Genomic DNA, 21,166 nt, shown 5'->3' on the forward strand with positions numbered 1-21,166 from the left:
AAATACATGGCACGATTAAAATTTTTTTAGCTCTACAATGTTCACCTGTTTAAACATTTACAACGTTACTATTGAAAAAAGTGTAGGAAGAAATAAAAAGCAAATGCATATAAGTGTGTATTCAGATGAACTGTGGATATCAAAAAGTGCATGGCAATAGGTAGGATTAGATTTACGAGGCTGACCTTGCATGTGTAAGCCTTAGAGCAAACTCCAAGAATATGTATGACCAGAGCAGTGGGATTATGAGAGGAGCCTATAAAACTATATCCTCCTATCGCTAGATCTTACTAAAGGACATTTCCAAATTAATCAGAAAGGAAAGGAAAATAATAAATTATAAAATATTAAGCACAAATGAGAGTTTTGACTTGTCTAGACAATCGGGATCAGCTTTTCAAAGGAAAGGTATAAGAAAATTATATTCATGCCAAAAGTCAGCTTTTGTATATGCAAATGGATAGTTATTACGAATGTTGCAAGTGGATTTCCAGATATTATTTCAAAATCAGCCTGCCAGATCTGAATGAGCTATATTTTCCAAGTACTCACTACACACCCTTGGAGCCAGATTCCCAGAACAGCTCAGCAATGGTATCACAGCAGGGTGGGATATATGAAGCACTTTGAAAAAGTTGGCTCTTATTTAATTGAAGAGAAACAAAGTGCTTATGGAAATCTACAGTTGATTATGAGTAGTAAACATATAGAAAATGCCCCTAAGGTGTTTTGCAAATTTACATCTCTTAATATTTGTTGATCCTGATCAGTTCCCAAAAATCATTTCCATTTCTCAGGGGCTACCCAGGAAATATTAGTGCCCCCGCTCTACACTGTGTTCCTAAAGGCTCAGCATCATTCCCATCAGCTTCAAGAAGCAGAAATTTTTTGTGGGTTCTCTGCTTGAAAAGCGAATGAATACCAGTTGCTGTATCTGCTATCCCAAGTCCTCTTTCAATACTACTATTTCTCTGTACCTTTTGCTTTCACATACAAGTTTGCGCAAACTTTGGTCCATATTGGTGCCATCACCTGCTCGTGGTGGAGGCTCCAAGTCATCCCAACAGGTCGGTGAAGCACATTTCTTCTGAGTACAAAATCATACCAGTGTCCTGGAAGCCAAGTGGCCATATTCCCAACCCATTGCTCACACTGAAGGCAGTGAAATATTTCATTTAGGAGCAATGTGTGCATGGAAGTGCCTCACAGGTTTTTATGGTGGGATCCCAAAACCTTTGAGTGTCTGGAGCACTTGGTGAGGATCACTCCATTGCTTTCTTGCAAAGTGCATCAAGTCTCAAGTGCATGAACTTGCCTGGCATGGAGAAATACCAGCCTAACATTTCTCTTGGAAGGCCTTTAATCATTCTCATCGTTTTTCACTTCTGCTGCCAGAATGTGTGGGGCAAATACAGGCTGCAGCTTCCCCCCACACAGGCGAGCAGGGACAAGCTCCCTGCCAGTGGTGTGGTAGCTGCTGCGAGTTTCAACCTTGTGGTCGTGCGCCTGGTCCTGAGGGGCCAGTCAGGCTTCTCAGCCCCGAGCCTTTTTGGCTCTCTTAATTGTGCCCAGACAGCACAGAGGTCGTTAGTGTGGTGGGCACCGACGTGTTGCCTCCTGCCCAATGTTCCTTGTCTTAGTTGTAAGTTTTACCTCATATTTAGTAATCATCACACTTCAAAAGCTTGTTTTATTGTGGCTTTCTTGACCAACATTCATTCAGCATCACCATTTCCTAGCGGCAGGATGCAGGGTGCTCTGAAAGGAAGAAGCCATTCTGGCGAGCTTAATGGAGGCTCTGGTTTTCAAGAGTTGGGATATGGTTGCATATATAAAAGAATATCTAATTAGTGCACATATCTGTCGCAGTGATAAACAAGGATAGTTACAATCATTTGTATGCACAGAGGCAAGAAGTCAGTTCTAATACTGTTAAAAATATTGAAAAGTCGATCTCAGGAAGGGTTGCACGGGGGCCAGGGGAACTATTTAAGAAACAAGATGCCTGCAGAAAGATATATTGGAGTAAGATTTTATGACAGCCTATGCATATAGATACTGCTCACACTTTGGTGACAACAACAATTAAAATCGGCTGGATATAAACTGGGTGTTTGACACACAGGCCTGCCTTTGGCAGCGCAGAGCTGGAACAAGCCCAGGAGCTGTAGGAGGCTCCTGCAGGGTCTCTGCAGGCTCCATGTCTTCTCTTCACATTCCTCCTGCCTCGCTCTTTTTGGAGAAAGTGCAGTCATAGTGCAGCACAATGGGGATAGGCCCTGAGATCCACAGGCCCCTGGATTAAGTTTGCGTTGCCTTGGGTGAGCATCCAGGCTTCCCCCAGGTAACAAACACCCACAACCAAGGAACATGACAACCAGGTTCTTGTCTGATTTTCTGGAGAAGTAATTTTCCTTATCTTCGCATGCTTCTCTTTGCCCCATTTGTGTTTATTGTGAGGTTTTCACTTATTTGCTTATAGGTCTGTGCCTTTCTGTTTGCCAAGAGAAAATGCATGTATATTATGCCGTACTTTACATTACTGGGAACGCTTATGCTTCTCCAGCTTGCTTTACATTGTTAACAAATTCTTGGCAGAAATCCGTATCAGCCAGTGACTGGTTAGCAGGACTAGGAAATGCTTCGTGTATTTGCTCTACAGAGAAGTGTTGGTTAGCGTCCTCTATAAAATGAGCGAGCAGCATACTGATAGCAGAAGGTTTTTATTGCTTGACACTGCCAGGTCTAAAACTAGACTTCAAGCTTGCAGGAATAATTCTTCAGACAGTGGGGCTGACTTCTTATTCATGCTGTTAGCGTCTGAGACTGCTGCTGACCAAATGGTGCTCAACAGGGTCACACCTCAAGGATGCGGATGCAATTCATTTTCCTTATAATTACTGTTTTGTTCTCAGAGCCTGGACAGTCTCTTTAAAGACAGTTTATCTGCAGGTTCAATAAAACCACACAAAACCACTCAAGAAGTAACCTTCAGAAACTTACATGAGCACAGTCAGGATGGAGAGAGCCAAAGAAGACCCAGCTGTCCTAGCGGGTCGTTTCCTATTAGCAGATCTTTGGCAGACATGGCAGTTGACACCAATGCTACTCAGTAACAGAGGAGGATGATGAGAACAGTACAGTAGCCACCTGACTTCTTTTTTTTTTTCTTTTTTCTTTTTTTTTTTTTTCAGGCTTTAACTGATTTACAAGCCTGAAATTTGAATTAGGATTGCTATAATCCTCTCTAGGTGCACAAACTGTCAGGTTGGTCTGCTCAAGACTAGTCTGGGGAATTGAAACTTCAGGAACATTTCTTGCAGTGTTTCAGCCGCGAATCACAGAAACTTGCTGGGAGTGGCTGCTGCTGGGAGTTTTCAGTCACATCCAAGTCAGAAGCATGAAATAAAGTCCCTCCATGTTTGAATCTGTCTCCAAATCAAATCCTCCAGGGTGGGTTTTGGTCTGGTCACTTGGGCTTGACTCACATGTAAATTCAAAAGTATTTGAGACTGAATATCAGGTTTTGACCTTTATAATGTCTCCTGTAGTTCTGGCACTGCTTGCTTCTTTCAGACCACATTTATGTGATATGTCAGTTTTCTCTGCAGCAGGAGGCATACAATTCTGTGTTGCATTTTACCTTTGCATTTTCATCTCCCGTAATTCCTTCTGATACATTTCACCACATGATCTTCAGATAGGATTTGTATTTGCTCTTGGGCTGTTTCTACTGTCCTACATATGTCAGTAACTTTTTGCAGAGTCAGACTATCTTCCCTGAAGAATTTTCTATTGTCATCACTTCTGAGCCCCACTACAGTTGCTGCCCCCGTTAATTCCCTTAAAAAGATATTCAGTTATGTGTCACCAGCAGGTCTGGATTCTACTGTCTGTCTTACACATGCTACTTAGGGCTAGATAGTTCACTGCTTTGATAAAGAATATAAAACAATTTTTCTAGACATAAAATCATATGGCTACTTGAGCGATAGATCACATACACAAATAGAAATATATATTTTTTTCTTTCCTGTTATTTATGTACTACTAAGTTGTTATTCTTTGTTAAATATTGTAAATACTGAGGATTTGATATAATAGATATTATTTTCTTTATTCCTTAAAATAAGGACATGCCTTGTGTTCTCTATACATTTCTGTGTACCTGCATTTCAGCCTAGAATTGTAACACAGTACATTATAGAGGAGAGATTTTCATAGGCACAAATGGGAATTAAGTGTCCAATTCAATTGACTTTTAATTGGAGTTGAACAACTACAAAGCCTTTGAAGAACTCTGCTATACTGAACCTCTTAATTTAGCCTGAACGTGTTTGTTGATGAAAATCTTAACTCCTAGGCAGCTGTAGGTAAAGGTTTAATCTTGCTCCAGTAGCCACATTATCATTCACAAAAGGTCCAAGGAGTTCAGCCTTAGTAAAGTTCATATCTGGCTGACAAATAGACTTACTCAATTTTTTTACCCTATAGCAAAATCATATAGAAATTTTATTACATTTAGCAGGAAAATTAAACATGTCTTTCTGTTTTAGAAAATAAATTATTATAGGTTTCTTTCAAACACAATTTCCTTTTGCTAAAAAATCTATCTGTTTTGCAGTGGAAATGGACAATTTCTTACCCAAAGTGGGGATATTTCTATTAAAAAAAATTACTTGTAGGTTATTTCTTCAAAGGACAGTTGTACACAATATGCATACTTTAATAAAATCCAATTGTCTATTAAGATAATTAAAGTTTTGTAACTTTTACCAATTCTTTCTGATCTGTAATCATCTTAATACACATATAAATCTTTAATATATCTGAAAAAGAAACATCAATAAACAAAGCTGTTACTTGTGAGGAGTCATGAATATTAAAAGGGAAGTATATTTGCGTACTGTGATGATGAAAAGATGACCACTATGTTAGAGATTCTGGCTTAAGTCACAGAAGACTTCCTAGAACAAGGGTATGACAAACTTTTTTTCCCTAAACATTATTTCTCATTGTTTTCTCCAGTTATTCATATGTCATAGCATTATCTTAGGGCAGGTTCATGTTTGCTTTAATTTCTTTTAATTTGGTACCTGAGGTAGTGGTGCAGTTGTTGGTTTTCAGGTGTTGTGTTCAGTTCCTGGGAAAAAGGCAGTCCTCCTTGGGTTGATTGTAAATCTGGCATGTGCACATGTACATCAAATGCATATTTTACTTTCTTCCTTTGTATTCCACGTATACTGCAACAGATAAGACTAGACAAATGCACTTTCATTGACAAAGACTCACAGAATGCTTTGGGGTGGAAAGGATATTTGGTGATGGTATCTTGCAGTTTGTCCCCTCTGCACCATGGCAGGATTGATTGCTTTATCACTAAATGATCCCTGATGGATGAGTATTGGGTCTAGGCATCAGTTAAAAGTGAGGATGATAATTCAGTTTTACTGATGCCACTGGAAGGGGAAGTTAATCTATTAAATTGTTTAGAAGTTTTACAATTTCCCATAAAGTGTTTAAAGCCGGGCTTCTCACCCTTTGCCACTTCATGACCTGCTCTTTCTTCTTATCCTCCTTTTCATCCATGCATATAGCATGGAATTAACCTGGTGGCCTCCAGTACAGCTTTGAGGGAAGCAAGGTGGTTCTTTCTCTGTTAAGGACAAAAAGGATCTCATATACAGATCAAAAGGAATGAAAAGATTTGTTACAAGCATTACAAATTATAGGGGCTAATAGTCTGAGGTTGTTTGTGTCACATTAAAATGTCTAGGCTCTGACAGCACCTCTATGGGATCCTTGCCTGGATCAGGGTGTGCTCCCAAATTTGCTCTCATCTGCACGAGGTACTTGCAGGAAACCTCCTTGTGCATACATGGCAAGGGGTTTAAGACCCCTTGGCACATCTGTTCAGCTTGGCACACTCAGGCTGACTCCTCTGCACCTGGAAACATCTATCCAAATACTTCACAGAGGTGACTGGTTGGTGTGCAGTGTGACAGAATCATACCAAACCATGCCAGTTGCCCTTGACAAGAATGAACAGAGTGAGAATTGGGCCTTTTGGAGGCACAGTTTCTGCACTGGGGTAATGCTGCTCTGTGGCACCTCAAAGGCAAGGCTTGTGCAAAGCCACCCCAGCCCCAGAATGATGAGGCACTGGGACAGATGCAAATGAGAAAAAAAATTAGAATAAAAGAAATTAATATTTGACATGTACAAACATATGCACATAAATATAAATACATTTATATCTAAAATCAAATAGTTTTTCCCCAGAGTGAGTGAGCTCTATTTGCTGCTTGGGTTGTGCCGTCACTCATGAGGATGATTGTAGAGTCCCTGAAATTACAATACAGCCTTTTACCCGTGCTGGTGCCACCCATTTACCCACCCTGTCTAATGTTGATTAGGAAGGTGTCTGAAAGCTCAGCAGAGGAAAAAGCTAGAGGACAGAATTATAATAGTGGGGAGAGACAAAGATAGAAAAGAAGGGAAGGGATATTATCAGCATGTTACATTTTTGTGCGAGAAGTCTTATACTATTAAGATGTTTTGAATAACGTGACTGACAACTGTCATGAAGAAAAGTTGCCTTTTTTGGACATCACCTTGAAGTATCCAATTTAGTCTGTGTCTGACATAAACACAAACATTTGTTTGAAACATGCCAGTGATAAGATTAATCAGAAATTCAGCTATGCTGGGAAACCAATGGAGGAGTGTCCTGCTGTTTTAAGAGCAGTAGGAATTGCCACGGAAAAAGTTATCTGATTTGCAAACAAGTTACCAGACTGCTGTTTTCCTTATTAATCAGGTTAGAAGGGTTTTAGGAAAAGATGAAAATTTAATAATGAAAAGATGAGAAAGTATTTTAAAACCAACAGTGACTATTGATGGAATGGCGTAGTAGAGAATGGATTGCTGACAGACAGTGGTATCAGACCAAAGCTCCTCTGTGGACAGTTGGTCCTTTTAATGAGCTGAGCATGTGCATAGTTATTGCTAGCAGTGCAGGAATAGGTCAATTAATAGAGCTATCTGGGTATTTTTATTTTTTATTTTTTGCCTTAACAGGTATTCATTGGAAATTGCTGATTATTTAAAACAATTTATTGTGTGGAAATGTGTCAGTTTTGAATAAATGTTTGTCAGGAAGACTTGTTGAGTTTCAAGTAGATTTTCTGGTAAAAAGCAAAATAAACCTCAGGACCACAAGTAGCTAAGACACTCACCAGTGGTGGAGATGAGAGTTCAGATGCCTCCATGATGTTGGTTGCTTGTTTAAAATTCCTCTGCCATAGGTTCTCCTTCCACAGGCCAAATAGAGAGAGGAAAATAAATTAGATATCAGAATATTTGGAATACTTTTTCCAGCACAGCAAAACACTGTCCAGAAGTTCTGGTTGGGTAGGTGGGAACTAGGCAATACTTCCACATCACATTTAATTCAACAGCAGCCACCAACTTTTACAATTCCCCATTGCACGCTTGCATTGGCCAAATCGCAGGTGAATAATTGTGATCAATTTGAAAACTGATGTTTGGGAATGCCATTTGCCAGTGATGAAGGCACAGAGGCATTGTGTCCTCTTCCCCCCTTGGCATCAATTTCCTTCTAAGTGGAGCCAGATAGCCCTGGACCATTCCTGTGTGCACCATCAAACCTCCTGCCTGTGCAGCTAAGTGTAGCCCTGGAGAATGTCTTCTTACACCTGAGCATACGAACTTAATTTGTACAAGCAGGACACATTTTGGGAATGGTAATTTTGCTTTCTGAACTAGCACTTATTCGGTCTCTGTACCAATACTCACCTGCAGAACATCAACACACTGGGGGAAACATTTCCCTGTGCACAGGATCTTCAGAAATGATTTTTAAGCAGCAATAACAAAGTCAGAATGATGTTCACTATTCAGAGAGCAAATAAACCTTCACTTCAGAGCAAATATACTGGTTAAATAAATAAAAATATTACTAAAATTGTCTGTTAGCTCAAAGCCTCAATTCATCCTTTGCAGACCTCTGGGTTACTCAGTGGAGAAGAGGAGAAAGAATCAATACAAATGCCAATAAACAAAAATATGGAATAAGATATACTTCGGATAAAGTAAAATTTTGACTGCATCTTTGCCTGAGAGCAAAGATTTTTTTTTTTTTCCTGAGCAGATTTTTTTTCAAATCTCTGAAAAATTTGAATAATCTTTTCTAGAAATGAAAAATAATTCTGCTTCTTCTTCACTCCCTGATTCACAGATTTAAAACAGCATGGTGAGTAAAACATTATAAAAAACAAAGAACGTGAAAGGACATTAAAAGTCCGGTGAATAAAGGAAAACCTGAGATTCAAAGATCTGGGTTCAGTTTGAAGCACTGTTACAGAGCTGCTTAGAGAGTGGGCAGAGTAATTTACTACTGAAGCCTTAACTTCCTTTTCTGCCCTGATTTATTTAGAGTATAAGAGAATCTGACTGTAGAGAGAGGCACGCTGAATCCCTTAGTGCTATTGTAACAAAACAACAATAACAATAGTCACTATTTTTTTTTTGTGTCTCTGAGTGATGCTTCTTACTTGGCTTGCACTCACAGGCTTGGGGTGTGTGTGATTTTCTTCTGTACATACAGTTGCTTTTACAATTATTCAATAGACTTACAGACTAAATGCCCAACTCATACCTATGTGCTATGATATTTGCACACGTGCAAACCGGATGGGTAAACAGTTACAAACTTCTGACTCAGCATACATTCAGTTAGGCGTTTTAACTTGATCTCAACCTATAAACCTTTTGAATTTCCCCCCTAGAATCAAAAGAATTGAAATGCTGACACTAGTCAGTATTTAAAGTTTTCCCTTGACAGATTAGCTGCAAGGCACAGTGCTTGGTACTCACACACCGAACAATTTTTGTTTGCAAGTAAGCAAGTCCTTTAGTTCGTTGGCCTCCTTGACTGTACGTCTGCTCTGTGCTGACATTGCTTTTGGGCTGTGTTTTCTAACTCTATTCTGCCGTCATGGCCTGAAAAACTGAATGCATGATACAAAATTTTCATTTTTGCTCTGGATACGAACAGTTCTCTTGCAGCGAATACCAGGAACCCTGGGACAGAGCCGCCCTGAGAAAACATCTGTAACATGCTGGCATCCTGGCAGGAGTCCCCGGGGAGCTCAGGAGTGTGTTCATGGCACACATGCCATTAGAGGGCAGTCAACACTGCTTCCAGTAGCCTCTAAAATCATCTGTTTCTCTGCCATGTTTAATAGGCTTTGTCTGGTACAGGGCAAACCCCATTAGGCATGAAAAGGCAGAGCTATGTAAAGGAACTTGCACTGACAGCCTGTTAAATGAATAAAATTCTGCAGGATAGTGGGATTCAGCTGTTTTGGAAAAAAGATACACATACAGACACACACTTTACATTTTCTCTCTCTCTCTCTCTCTTTTTTTTTTTTTTTTTTTTGTCAGTGTGAAAATAGGATCTCAGTTTGCTGAATATATTCTTAGCTGCTCTGTGCTATCACTCACTGCTAGCATTGTGATTCCTGTTTTGCCTGTGTTGGCCCAACTAGATGAAATAATATTCTCATGGCATGGTAAAATACATACCTTTTGCCGTGTCTTCTGATACTTTGATTTTACAGAATTATGCCTTATCAAAAGATGTTCTTGGGACTGCAATTATAAGTGCATGTGGTCAGTTTACCTCTACAACCTCACTTACCCATGCAGGAGGTGTTCAGCTTCTTTGAGAGAGCTTGCTCAAGCCTTGCAGCGCGACTCCGTGCTCAGTCACTGCTGTTTTCATCCACTGCCACTGGGCTTGCCTGTTTAACATGGGATGGAAGTGTGAGAATGACATAGTAAAATCGTATAGTTACAGATGTGTAGTTTAAATAATTTAAGCTTCCCTTGGTGGTGGTGAGAACATAAGGTAGCTTTTGCCCTTGTAATTTCACTAAAAAAAATCTTTTAGTTTCTTTTTCACTTAAACCCATGGATAACAGAAAGTTGGGTTTTTGCTGAACTATCCTATGCAGTGAATGGGGTAAGTGTGCTCAACTCTGGCCACAACTCCAAGTGACAGTAAGAGGCTTGGGAAAAGGGTCTTTTAGGTGCATTTCTGTGTCTACAGATCTTGTTACAGACACTGTACGCAGCTGGTTTCATTAAGATTAGGACTGCAATTATTTTTTGCTGACTCGGTCAGTTTGAGCTTTTCTAGCAGAATTTCTCTAGAGGGCAGTAAGGATTCAAAGCTGCATCAGTGTAAGTGTGTATATATATATTTTGTAGAAATGACAGATCATCTTTGCACAGCGGTAAAGGTTACAAGAGTGGGTGCACATGTTGCAGTGTAGGGTAGAACAGCTAAAAGCACATAAAGCATACTGTACACTCTTCCTTCTCATAGCATCACCCAGGCTGATATTTCATTGCACATTTGTATTCTAAATTACTTAAAGTATTCTGCTTTTAATCTTGTTGAGAAAGGGCCTTTTTGTTAGGGAAGATTCAGTTCGGGTTAGTGGAGGGCATGGTAACAGGGATACAAATTGGAGAAATAAGACAAGGGTCCACATGGAAACCTTTGATTAACACCCTGTAGGGCTGAGACTAGAATTTCTTCTGTGACTCCTACCTACTACTTTCAGAAAACTGGGGATACAAAACCTAGACCTAGGTCATGATACAGTGTATGTGATCATTCTCTGGCTACAGTATTATGTTTTACAGTGGAAAATTTAAGAATACATATACCATACCTGCTGTGAAGGATATAATGCCTGCTGGATATTCACAAATCAGGTAGACTTACTGGCCAGAAAGGCATCAGATAATACTGAAGGTATGAAAGTTTTGGAGCTCTCTTGCACCATCTCCATCATCTTTGCACACTACTTGAAACTGATGCAGAGAGGGCACCTGGTGAGGCAGAGGTACAGGAAACAGAACTGCAGCAGTTGTACACTGGAGAAACAAGGGCAGGAGAAGCCAAGCCTGGCTAAGAGGGAAAAGGAAAAGCACATCTACGAGGTAACAGGTCTGCCAAAAAATACCTTTTCTGGTTTAGAGCAAAACGTTGGAAGAGGGATAACTTTGGTCATACTTTTTGACTGGGTGAATGAAAAAATCTTATTTTACTTCGCAGAACTAAAAAAGTAGGTGAGCTACTGGAGCTGGGTATCAGTTTGCTGTTTTACAGGCTTGCTTATGAAGAACATACTCTGGTTCAGACAAATCCCTGACAAACTAAGCTAGAGACAACTTTGTGGGTTCAAATTTGTGGGTTCAAAATAGGTGAATGGGATAAATTCATACTCACATCCTCTTACGAACCAAACATATCACTTAGGAAAACAATGTCTATGGAGTTCCACACAATTGCCGTTTTTAAGAGTTCACAGCTCTTTTCTTTTTGTCTTGTCCACAGATTTAGTTTTGAACACTCCAGAAACAAAGCAGAACATAGGAAGTTTTGTAGCTCAGGTTCTTCCAGCTTTACTCATACCATAACCTCCCAGCACCCCATCCAGGTGCGTGAGAGCTAAAAGTAGTGGGTTATACACATGTATATTTTCAATTCTGTGATTGTTTTACTGCAGAATTATCTTTGTGTCAATATATTTAATGATGACCTAGCTGCACATGTGGTCATTTGTGTGTTCAGCACTGTTCTAATGAATTAGAAGCTTCTGTGTCCTGTGTCTGAATGAGTTGAAATGTAGGAATAGTGTATGTGCACCTGTTGCAATAGACCTATTCTTTAGACTCTCCCATTGTCTGCCATCACTGTTCCTCTGATTTCATGGTATTTGAAACATGCAAATGCCCTGAAAATATTTTACAAGGACCTTCCAAGAAAATGGTCACGTGGCAGACTGAAGTTTTCTGCTGCATCTACTTCTGTCCAACTGGCCACAATATAAAATAATAAGTGTGCATGATGCATACAGAGGAAGTTCAGTTCTTGCCTTCATTACACTTAATCCTGCTGGGATAGTAGAGCAGAAGATCCAGAGTAAGAATCTTGGGATACAGCTGAGCAAGCTAAGGTTCAGTCAGGACACACCAAGGACCATGCAGGAAAACAGGTGGCCAGAAAAAGTTATCAACAAATATATCACAGCCAACACTTGACAATAAGGTGTCCCTACTTAAAACTGAAATTGAAGCTGTTTATTAGGCTTCATGATGCCAAGAATAACAAAAGATCTTTGTGTGATTCTATAATATCTTTACATAACATAATAGAGGCTATCTCAATTTCACTGTATTAAACATTTACTACTGATTTTAAATAGAGCAGGTGTGGTTAAATCTGAGCTGTGTTGTTTTCAGCCAGATGCAGGCAGGCTCACATTTCTGCAGGTGCCTGTTTTATCCATATAACAAGACATAAAGCTCAGAGGTATGAGAGGTACAATCAGAGGTATAAAACTCTGAGATCTAGTTGTTTACAGTGCCTAAACAAAACAGCTGAACCCTAAAATTTGAGTTCAACTTGGTGTGCAGATCTGGAGGGTTGAAAACCTGAAAATGTGATTCATAATCCAGCAATTCACAGCAGCCGGTGGATTTCTTATCTCTGTTACAGCAGTGAGGTTCCCCAAATCCAGGTTACTAAGGAGTTTGCAATAGTGGCTGTTACTGCTTGATAACTTTTTTTTTTAATTGATTTCTAAGGCACATGTAGAGATGAAGGTATGTAGCCATCCTTTCTTTTCTCACCTTTTCTGCATATTAATCCAAACTCCCTCTGTCCAGCAGCATCTACAGACCTATCAACTACTTATATCTTAACTACTTACCTATCTACTTACACCCATCATCTCTTTCAGTCAGACCCCTCCAGGCACTGTGTCTCAGCCTTGATCCTGGTCTCCAACCAAGGGAATTCTCAATGCACAGACTGCTCCTGAGCCACACAGAGCTGCTGAAGGATCTTGCAGTCACTGGGTTGCTGCTCTGTGCCCCAGGCAGGCCCTTAACCCGCAGCTTAGGCAAGGGCTCTATAGGAAACAGGGAGCTTCCTCTGCACATCACATTTGAGTGGTTCTCACACCAGCCGTGGTGTGAGATCATGTTTTGAGAACTTCAGACATGTATCATCATCAACATATGTGCAAATGTTATGCCAAAAATTAAAGATGGGGCAAAAATATCAAAAATATCTGTGGCACTTTAAATAAACAATCAAAAAACAAATTTTAAAAACAGCTAATTCAAACAAAAAATTGAAATGGTATGAACAATAGGAGAGTGGGCTAGATTTTATTGTAAGATTATATTCTTAAGGAATACTAAATTTAGGATCTAAAGATGTTCATACTTGAATATATTTAAATAATTACTCCATAAAATATTCATCCTACAATCTGTATTCTTGCTTTTCAGGTGTCTTAGCATCTAACAAATCTGTATGCCTGACCTTAAAAAGTATGTTTCTTGCCTGAAACAAATTTAAACAACAATGTAAGATGCCATAAAACTTGAAACTGCTTATGTCAAGTCAACAGGAGATTCCTTCAAGATAATTCCTTCCATATTTACAAGACAGTTTGGAGTCTTTAGCTCAGCTTCATCCAACATTTTCACCTAAGACCTCTTCTCTTTTCCATCATGCTCTTACTGGTTGAGTCTCCTGTCTTAGGGTGTATTGTGTCAACCACATTTTAGGTGAAGGTTAACAAACATGTTTTAAACAGCCCCCCAGCTCATTTCAGACTCAGTGCTCTAACAGTTTTGCTGGTGCAATTGTTTGCACCACACTCACTGAACAATACTGAAGATTTGATCTCAAGTAAAAACAATGCAGGTTAGTTCACCAATCTGTCACTGGGAGAGATGCTACTAATATAATAGGTGCTCGTTACTAGGAATGACACAAGGAATGGCTTCCTGAGCCAAGGACATTTGTTTAAATTAGAACTTTCCCCTACTCAACGCTGAGATAAAATAGACAGTTCTAGGATTTTCATGCAAAACAGGTTGTAGCCCTCTGGTTTGGTTCTCACTAGGGCACCCAAAGCAACAGCTACATAACAGTGAAAAAACTGCCCTTTTTTCACCCAACACATTGCATGTGATGAAGATCATTGAGGTGCGTTTACATCAAAAATACTCAGGGAGCTTTCACTCCTCTGGTAGGTTATTTGGTACAAGCACTGAGGCTCATAAATAGGGGTAAAAGTACCCCTTCAAAAGAGGAATATCTACCTAAAATAGATCTATTTCAAAGGCAGTGGCCCAAGAGCAATTGCTATTTGGGGTCCTCAATATAATTCAAACCACACTATCTCTCAGAAAAAGCTTTTAGTTAAGGGGCTATGATTTTAAGAAGGCTTTATACCCCATATGTGCACTATGGATCATGGAACTAGGAAGCAGTAAAAGTTGAGTACAGCTAGTATACCAGGGACTGACAGCATTATGACTTTTATCAGTTGTATGAGAAATAAGTCCAGTCTTAGTAAGACAGTTAAGCCAATATGACCATACTCCTATGCTACAGATTTATGGTACACAGTCCACCCTATAAAGCAATTGTTCGGAAACCAAGGGCTCGAAAATCCTTGTTCGGACAAGTAGTCCTTGTTCTCAAGTTCCATTGAACTTCCCTTGCTTTAGTCAGAACAATTCCCTGAAAAAGCACCAGACAAGTAAACAGACTGTAAGAGATCCAGGCCAACAAATATACAGCCTTTCATGGATAGTCCAGCTTGCCTTGCAGAAGCATGTAAAACAAGAAGCCAAACATTATGAATTCATCATCTGGAAGGTACGTGGACCAGCAGAGCAGACCAGGACCTGTTTATTTTTGGCTTTACTGATGACATCTTCTGTTGCTTATGTCTCAGTTCTCCCCACCTACATAAATGTATAGGTAAAACTATTTTGCAAATCCCTTTTCTATCTGTAAATGAAAAACAAATTAATGTCAAATGTTATAATGAAAATATTTTTGTGGGTTGTTCAGAATTAGTGGCAAATCCATGCTGGACACTGTGCTCCTGGAATGTTATTTCAGTGGCACTTTTACAGCAAGAGTACTTTTCTCCAAAAATATAAAGGCTTGAAAGGATAAAGTAGATCAAGTTTAGTGGTTCGGGATCAGTCAGTTACTCAATGTTACTGCAGTTAGAAGAAGCTGAAGGGAAGATGGGTGATTTCAGCAAGGTACCTACAGGGAGATGTGTGCCAGGATTCAAGCCTGGTGATTCATAAGCTGTTCGTCAGTAGCTGTTAAATATCTGCTTTTTGCCAATGCTCACTGTTTCAGTCTGCCAAAGATACTGGATAAACAGTCGCTGTAAAAAATTTATAGTTACTCTGGGGAAAACAAAAGCTTTTTGTGGCATAATGCAACATCATAAATTAAAACTTTTTTTTTTTTAAATTAAGAAGTTACATCATGTTTTGATGTAATGTGATGTGGCAGGTCATGCTTTTAATTTTAATAAGCTTAAAAAAGAGAGAGAGGAAGAGAGAGAGAGAGAGATTTGGGAATATAAATATTGTTTCTGAACCTATAACATCTCTTGTTGGAGGCTAGTGAAGCGGGTTCACCTCTGCCGTCTGGGTTCAAGTCTTATTTCAGGAAAACAATTTGAAATGACTTCTGGAGGTATCAGCATCAGTTAATGAACAGAATTTCCACTCCACAGACCTTCCAGGAAATTGCCAAACAGCATTAGCACTTCTACAGTATTTGTCATACTTAGGTATTGTTGTGCTTTAAAAAGCACTGTCATCTCTAGCTTACCTTTTTTGAAGTGCCCTGTAACTTTCAGGTATCTTCAATTTTAAAAATTCCAGTAGGAGAGACCCAAGACTGTATTACAGAGGTGCTTAAAGCTAGTTCCCACTGATTTCAGGAGCAGTTGCGGGACTCCAGGTGCATCTCTGAATAGTCAGTCCTTAAGCAGAGGCATCTCATTTTGGACTTCAGAAATGAAACCCATCAGATGAGCAGTCACTTGAAACTGCAGGCTTTTTGGCATCATAAGGTTATGACAGAGAGCAAAATTCATGTATCTTTAAACTGATATGAGCTATCTGCCATCTCAGACTAGGTCCGCAATTGGGAACAGTGCCCTGAACCTTATGAGTGATAAACTTGGGTCCTCTTTTCTTTTCCAGATTATTTTTTTTTTATTTTAAATTTTTAAATTTATTTATTTTTTTTATGCATGAGCTATCACAAAGGGTTATATCTTGACTTGAACCTATTATAAGGAATCACTATTATAAGGAGTCACTATTATAAGGAATATAAAGGGTCAGACAAACTGCAAGACTACCACAAAGGGGAAATAATCACCTATTCAGCATTTAACCTTCTGATTTTTTTTTTCCCCCAGCTCAATCATGGTCTGAATCCTGCATTTATTTAGTCATATCTGACACAACTTTACTAGGTGGCCTTTGCTCTGTTCTCACAGACTTGGTCTGATTTCACCATATGTGACTCTTGGAGGGGGATTGCCCTCATCGCACATTGGCTTTGGCTGCAGAGGAATCCTGGAGCTCTCATTGCCTCTGTTGGCAGAAACTTGGCACTTTCTGGAGGAGTCTTGCATAAGCCTTGGGAGAATGAAATAGGAAATGACTACTGCAACGCAGCTGAGTAATGTGGTTCATTTCAAGCTGCTCAGACAACCACCTCACCCTCTGCTAAGCCCGAGGTAATTGGTTTGGGGCTGTTTAGGGCAGTTGCCTTTCATTCTCCTTTCTGATTTCTTTTTTCAGTCCTCTTATTTATTTTCATAATAGTTAATTTTTCCATTCTAACTCTCATTTTTGTATTTTTAATCATATTCAGAATAGAGGAAATAGGGTGACCCATTGTCCTCATAAGTGACATCTGGTCTATGACTTGACTGACAGGAGGTACCATTAGAATAAGCATCCCTTCCCTGATTGAGACTATCCATGTTAACATTTCTGTTCTCTGGGCTATATATTTGATCTTACATAGCTGTAAATTATGAGTGACTCCATCAAAGTCAGAGGCACTACTCCAGTGCTAACATGGTGTAGGTCAGCTCAGATTCATGCTTTTGGGATTTCAGATGTCTCACTAGGGCTCCTGTTGCATTGCTGGCCACTTCTTCCATTCAGTTTTGTATATGCTTAGAGTAAGCTGGCAAAAGTAGCTGATATGTAAGCTTCTTACAAAAATCATTGCCTTGAATTTCTTGGAGATCAGGTTCATGCTGGTATTTGAACTTGGCTATGAAGACCTAAATGTACAGTACATTACCATACTGTAAGTCATATCAGGGCAATATCAAAACAGAGTAAAAGTTAAACAAAACATCTGAAATAATTTTCTCTGTGTATGCAGAGTATGTCTCCTTGGAGTAAAACCGATCTTTCAATTCAGAGTTCACGTGGAAGGTAAACTACTGGAGACAAAGTTCAACGTAATGAGCTGAAGAGAACAGGACTAGATCAAACATTACCAAAGTTAAACTGTAAGTGGAAAAAGATTTTGTCTTCAATTCCACAACTTTACACTCATGTTATATGAATGATTTCAGTACTGGAAATTTCTTTCTGTTAGAGAAAAGCTAGGAATGTTAGAAGAGGGCTCTGTGGAAAACAACGAGGAATGCAGAGTTTTGATTCATGTGAGAAGGAATATGCTCACTAGGAATAAAGTTTAGAAAACTCATTTCAGGAGGTTCAAAACCACAATGAGATCAAAAGTTGCATGATCAGTGTAACTATGGGAAAACACAGTAAGTAGCTGGAGAAACTGGTACATAGGGAAAGTAGGAAGGGTCAAAGGTGGGTGAGTACATAAGGCTCTGTGTAACTGATAGAAAACAGAAAAAAGGTTTTTAAGAACTTCATACTTTGTATTCTCTTAGATAATGAGGACATAAAACGTCTGGTTCTCATCTTTTTTACACTTATATAAAATTAGGATCAACTCAACAAGTTAATGGAGTTACATAGGTTTAAATCTGGCATAAGTGAGATAAGAAACAGGCCCATCAGTTCATTAAGGACTTCATTAACTGTGACTGGAATATCTTGCAGTGCCTGTGTTCCTGCAAATAAAAACATGTATTTGAGGCCACAGGAAGGTATTCTGCATGCCCTGATGTGTATGCGTACAACTAGCTGCCTATTTTAAAGTCAGAAGCTAGAGGGCTCTGTATAGTTGCATCTACGTGGGTGAATATGTATTTGTACAATTGCAGAACTTGTGAAATAAGATAGATGCACACCCAGGTGGGTCTAACCTATCTCGGTAGCAAACTGAGCACAGAAAAGTCAGCGTAGGTCTGCATGCACACAAGACATTCAATTTAATTAAAGTTTGTAATGACTTCTTGGCTTGCAAAACTATCCTGTTTATGTTTATCTCACTCACATCCAAGTTAAATATATAACTACTTTCCACTCTTCTGTGCTCTCTGCAGAGGGATATGCTTATGGTCTTATGATGCTACTCAACCCACTCTATACCAATTTTACTCAAATATATATATATATATAAAAGTATATTAAAAAAAATCCATCCACAGGAAGGATCTGAAAAGCAAAGGAACAAACAGCTCCCTCAAAACTTCATTCCCCTTCATGATTGATGGGCTCCATTACTTCAACTTTGCTGTTTGATCAAATGGTAAATCATGTAAATACACCACGCATGAGTGTCAAAGCAATTTTAAAGAACTGAAATTTTTTGTTTAAGTTATAGGTCAAGCAGCAATTTCCCAGAACAACCCCTCATGAAAGCAAAGATTTTCTTCCTTTTAAGCACACATCAGACCAATCTAATTTACTAGGGAGAAAATTCACTTTAGTGCAGAAGGACAATCCAGACGTATACACTACTTACGCCCTTGTTAAGTGAAAATTGGGATAAGTGGTACTAAGTGGGTGCATAGATCTTAAGCTTGTCCTCTTCAATAGGGTGAATTTTACCCTTAATACGAAGTATAAGTAGAGAATCAGTGTTGTCTAGATTCTTCTGAGGACCATTAACACATAGCTGAGTTTCACCATAAAGATGCAACAGAAAATGCAAATTAATTGAGTGCTGTTTTACCAGTTATATACTTCTCACTTATTGCTTCTCACTTGTAAACTGTGGACTCTATTATGTCTTGTCCAAATTATGCTGAACAAAAGGTTTTGAATTAATTTCTGTCATTCCTTCATGAGCTTTCCCTATGCATTTCTGCTCAATTTCTGCTATTTCTTCTGCTGAAAATTTATCGTATCACAGAGAAATCCTGCAGAAAATTTAGTCATGTGCCTTGCTACATTTGCCTTTGAAAAGATCTACTTCAACAAACCAGAATGCAGGGGAAGGCAAATGAAGTTCAGCAACGTATATTCAATACAAGCACTCAAACCAAACTAGATGACAGCCATGGACAGCCAGGGCTCATTGAAGGACTTATGACTGTGACACTCAACCTGGAAAAAAGAGGGAATTCCAAGTATGTCTGAGGTAGGGAGAGCACCGGAGGACATCTTGGCTGGGTTTTTCAAGCAGTTCTATAAATGTGGGCACTGCTATGCTGCAAATGACCAATATAATGGTTATATGACCACAGCTTTTAAACAATTTACTGTTAAATCTTGTTAAAAGAGAACTAATTACCAGGGCAGGAATCATTGATATTTAAGTTCAAAATGTAGAGGGAAATCTGATGGGATCTATATCAGTTTGATTTCCAGTTATTTATGTATTCAGGCACTCTGTTCCAGTTTTTGTTCTTGGGTTCTTACGCTTGTTTGCCAATCTGGCTTTATGCATGTAAATCCCATTTAACCACCAGGACTGAGGTTCCTTAGTATATGAGTCCTTCCTTTATAGAGCACATCCAGACAGGTAGAAGGCCCAATTCTCTGATTCCTAAGGTACATTACTTCTATTATTCAGACTGCTGTAACTCTTGAAATGAACTGGATTTCAGAGATGCAGCTCTGCGATGGAGGATGATGCCAGAGAATATATAACGTCAGCCATAGGGCTGCCACACCTCCTTCCTGGGGAGGAGACAGAAACAGCCTTAAATGATGGTTGCAGCACAATTCCCACAAACTTTGTCAAAACTGTGGGCTGACTGTGCTCCTCTCAACTTCATCGCATTCCTGGTTCCTAGAGATCGTCGCTCCTACTGTTTCATTACCAATCTCCAAATCTCATGGTGATAAGGAAGGAAAATAAATCTCTTGAGAGCATTTCATTAGATGTTCAAAAGTAGGTGGCTTGAATTGTTAATTAAGCTTGGAAAATTCCCTCTTCTTGTTTTTTCTCTTTTTCCAGCTTGACCCCAAATCAATCTTATCTCTGGTTCAAAAAGCCTCATTGTCCCAGGGAAATTTAAATGACACCTCTATGTGAGAATTAGTGATTTTGGCTCATGTTCTAATACCATATCATTGCTTTGTACATCAAAAGAATGTCCTCTGACACAGACATTGGTTTACCTTAGCTGGAGTGACTCATCATTTTCCCACAATTAAATTTTTGAGCTCTAATGCAAAGCAGACTTATCTGCTTTGACAGGACAGTATGGAATAAACAGAAAAGACTAAATTTGTATTGGCAGCTACCACTGCGCTGCAGTTATGAGTAATACAGCATAACTAGAAAGGACACCAGGAAATCAAAATAGATTCTAGTTGCTGGAGAACCAAAAAAAAAGAAATATCTGATAATCCCCAGTATCTGACTGTTCACTATTGTGTCAAGACACTGGCTGGGGACAGCAGCAAGAAAACATTTCAAGTCTCCCCTTCCCTTCCCTTCCCTTCCCATCTGTTTTTTCTTAATAATAATAATATATAATCATTATACACATATATATGCACCACTCTTTGGGTAATTTCTGTGCGCACTACATATACTGAGGAGAAAATAAGTCCTCACACTCTGGACTAATTTTCAAACATGGCAATTTCCCTGAGCCTATGTCCATCCTCACTCAGACCAGCATTTCCCGCAGAGTCTCCATCTGCACAGCTCTCCATTTCCCACTACCAAAGCAGGATGCTGGGATGCTGCCCTTGTGTGACCCTCCCGCAGCTACACCAACAGAGAAGCTAGGCACCTCTGTGGTAGATGGACTCTGGTGGGTTCAGGAAGCCTCACTAAAAAACATTTATTTTATTTACATTGGGTTAATTT

At 39.3% G+C, this 21,166-nt stretch overlaps 1 long non-coding RNA gene across 1 annotated transcript in view; it reads right to left on the reverse strand.

The window, feature by feature from the left end:
- LOC121079070 overlaps window positions 1-21,166 on the reverse strand; it is a 68,345-nt gene that overhangs the window by 13,343 nt on the left and 33,836 nt on the right. Inside the window, exons 5-8 of the long non-coding RNA XR_005824854.1 lie at window positions 9,728-9,830; window positions 7,239-7,313; window positions 5,539-5,656; window positions 5,097-5,243 (exon numbers count right to left, since the gene is read on the reverse strand). This is a non-coding gene — a long non-coding RNA (uncharacterized LOC121079070). The remainder of the gene's footprint in view (window positions 1-5,096; window positions 5,244-5,538; window positions 5,657-7,238; window positions 7,314-9,727; window positions 9,831-21,166) is intronic.

Source organism: Cygnus olor, chromosome 16 (genome assembly GCF_009769625.2).
Source record: "Cygnus olor isolate bCygOlo1 chromosome 16, bCygOlo1.pri.v2, whole genome shotgun sequence".
NCBI classification, from domain to species: Eukaryota; Metazoa; Chordata; class Aves; order Anseriformes; family Anatidae; genus Cygnus; species Cygnus olor.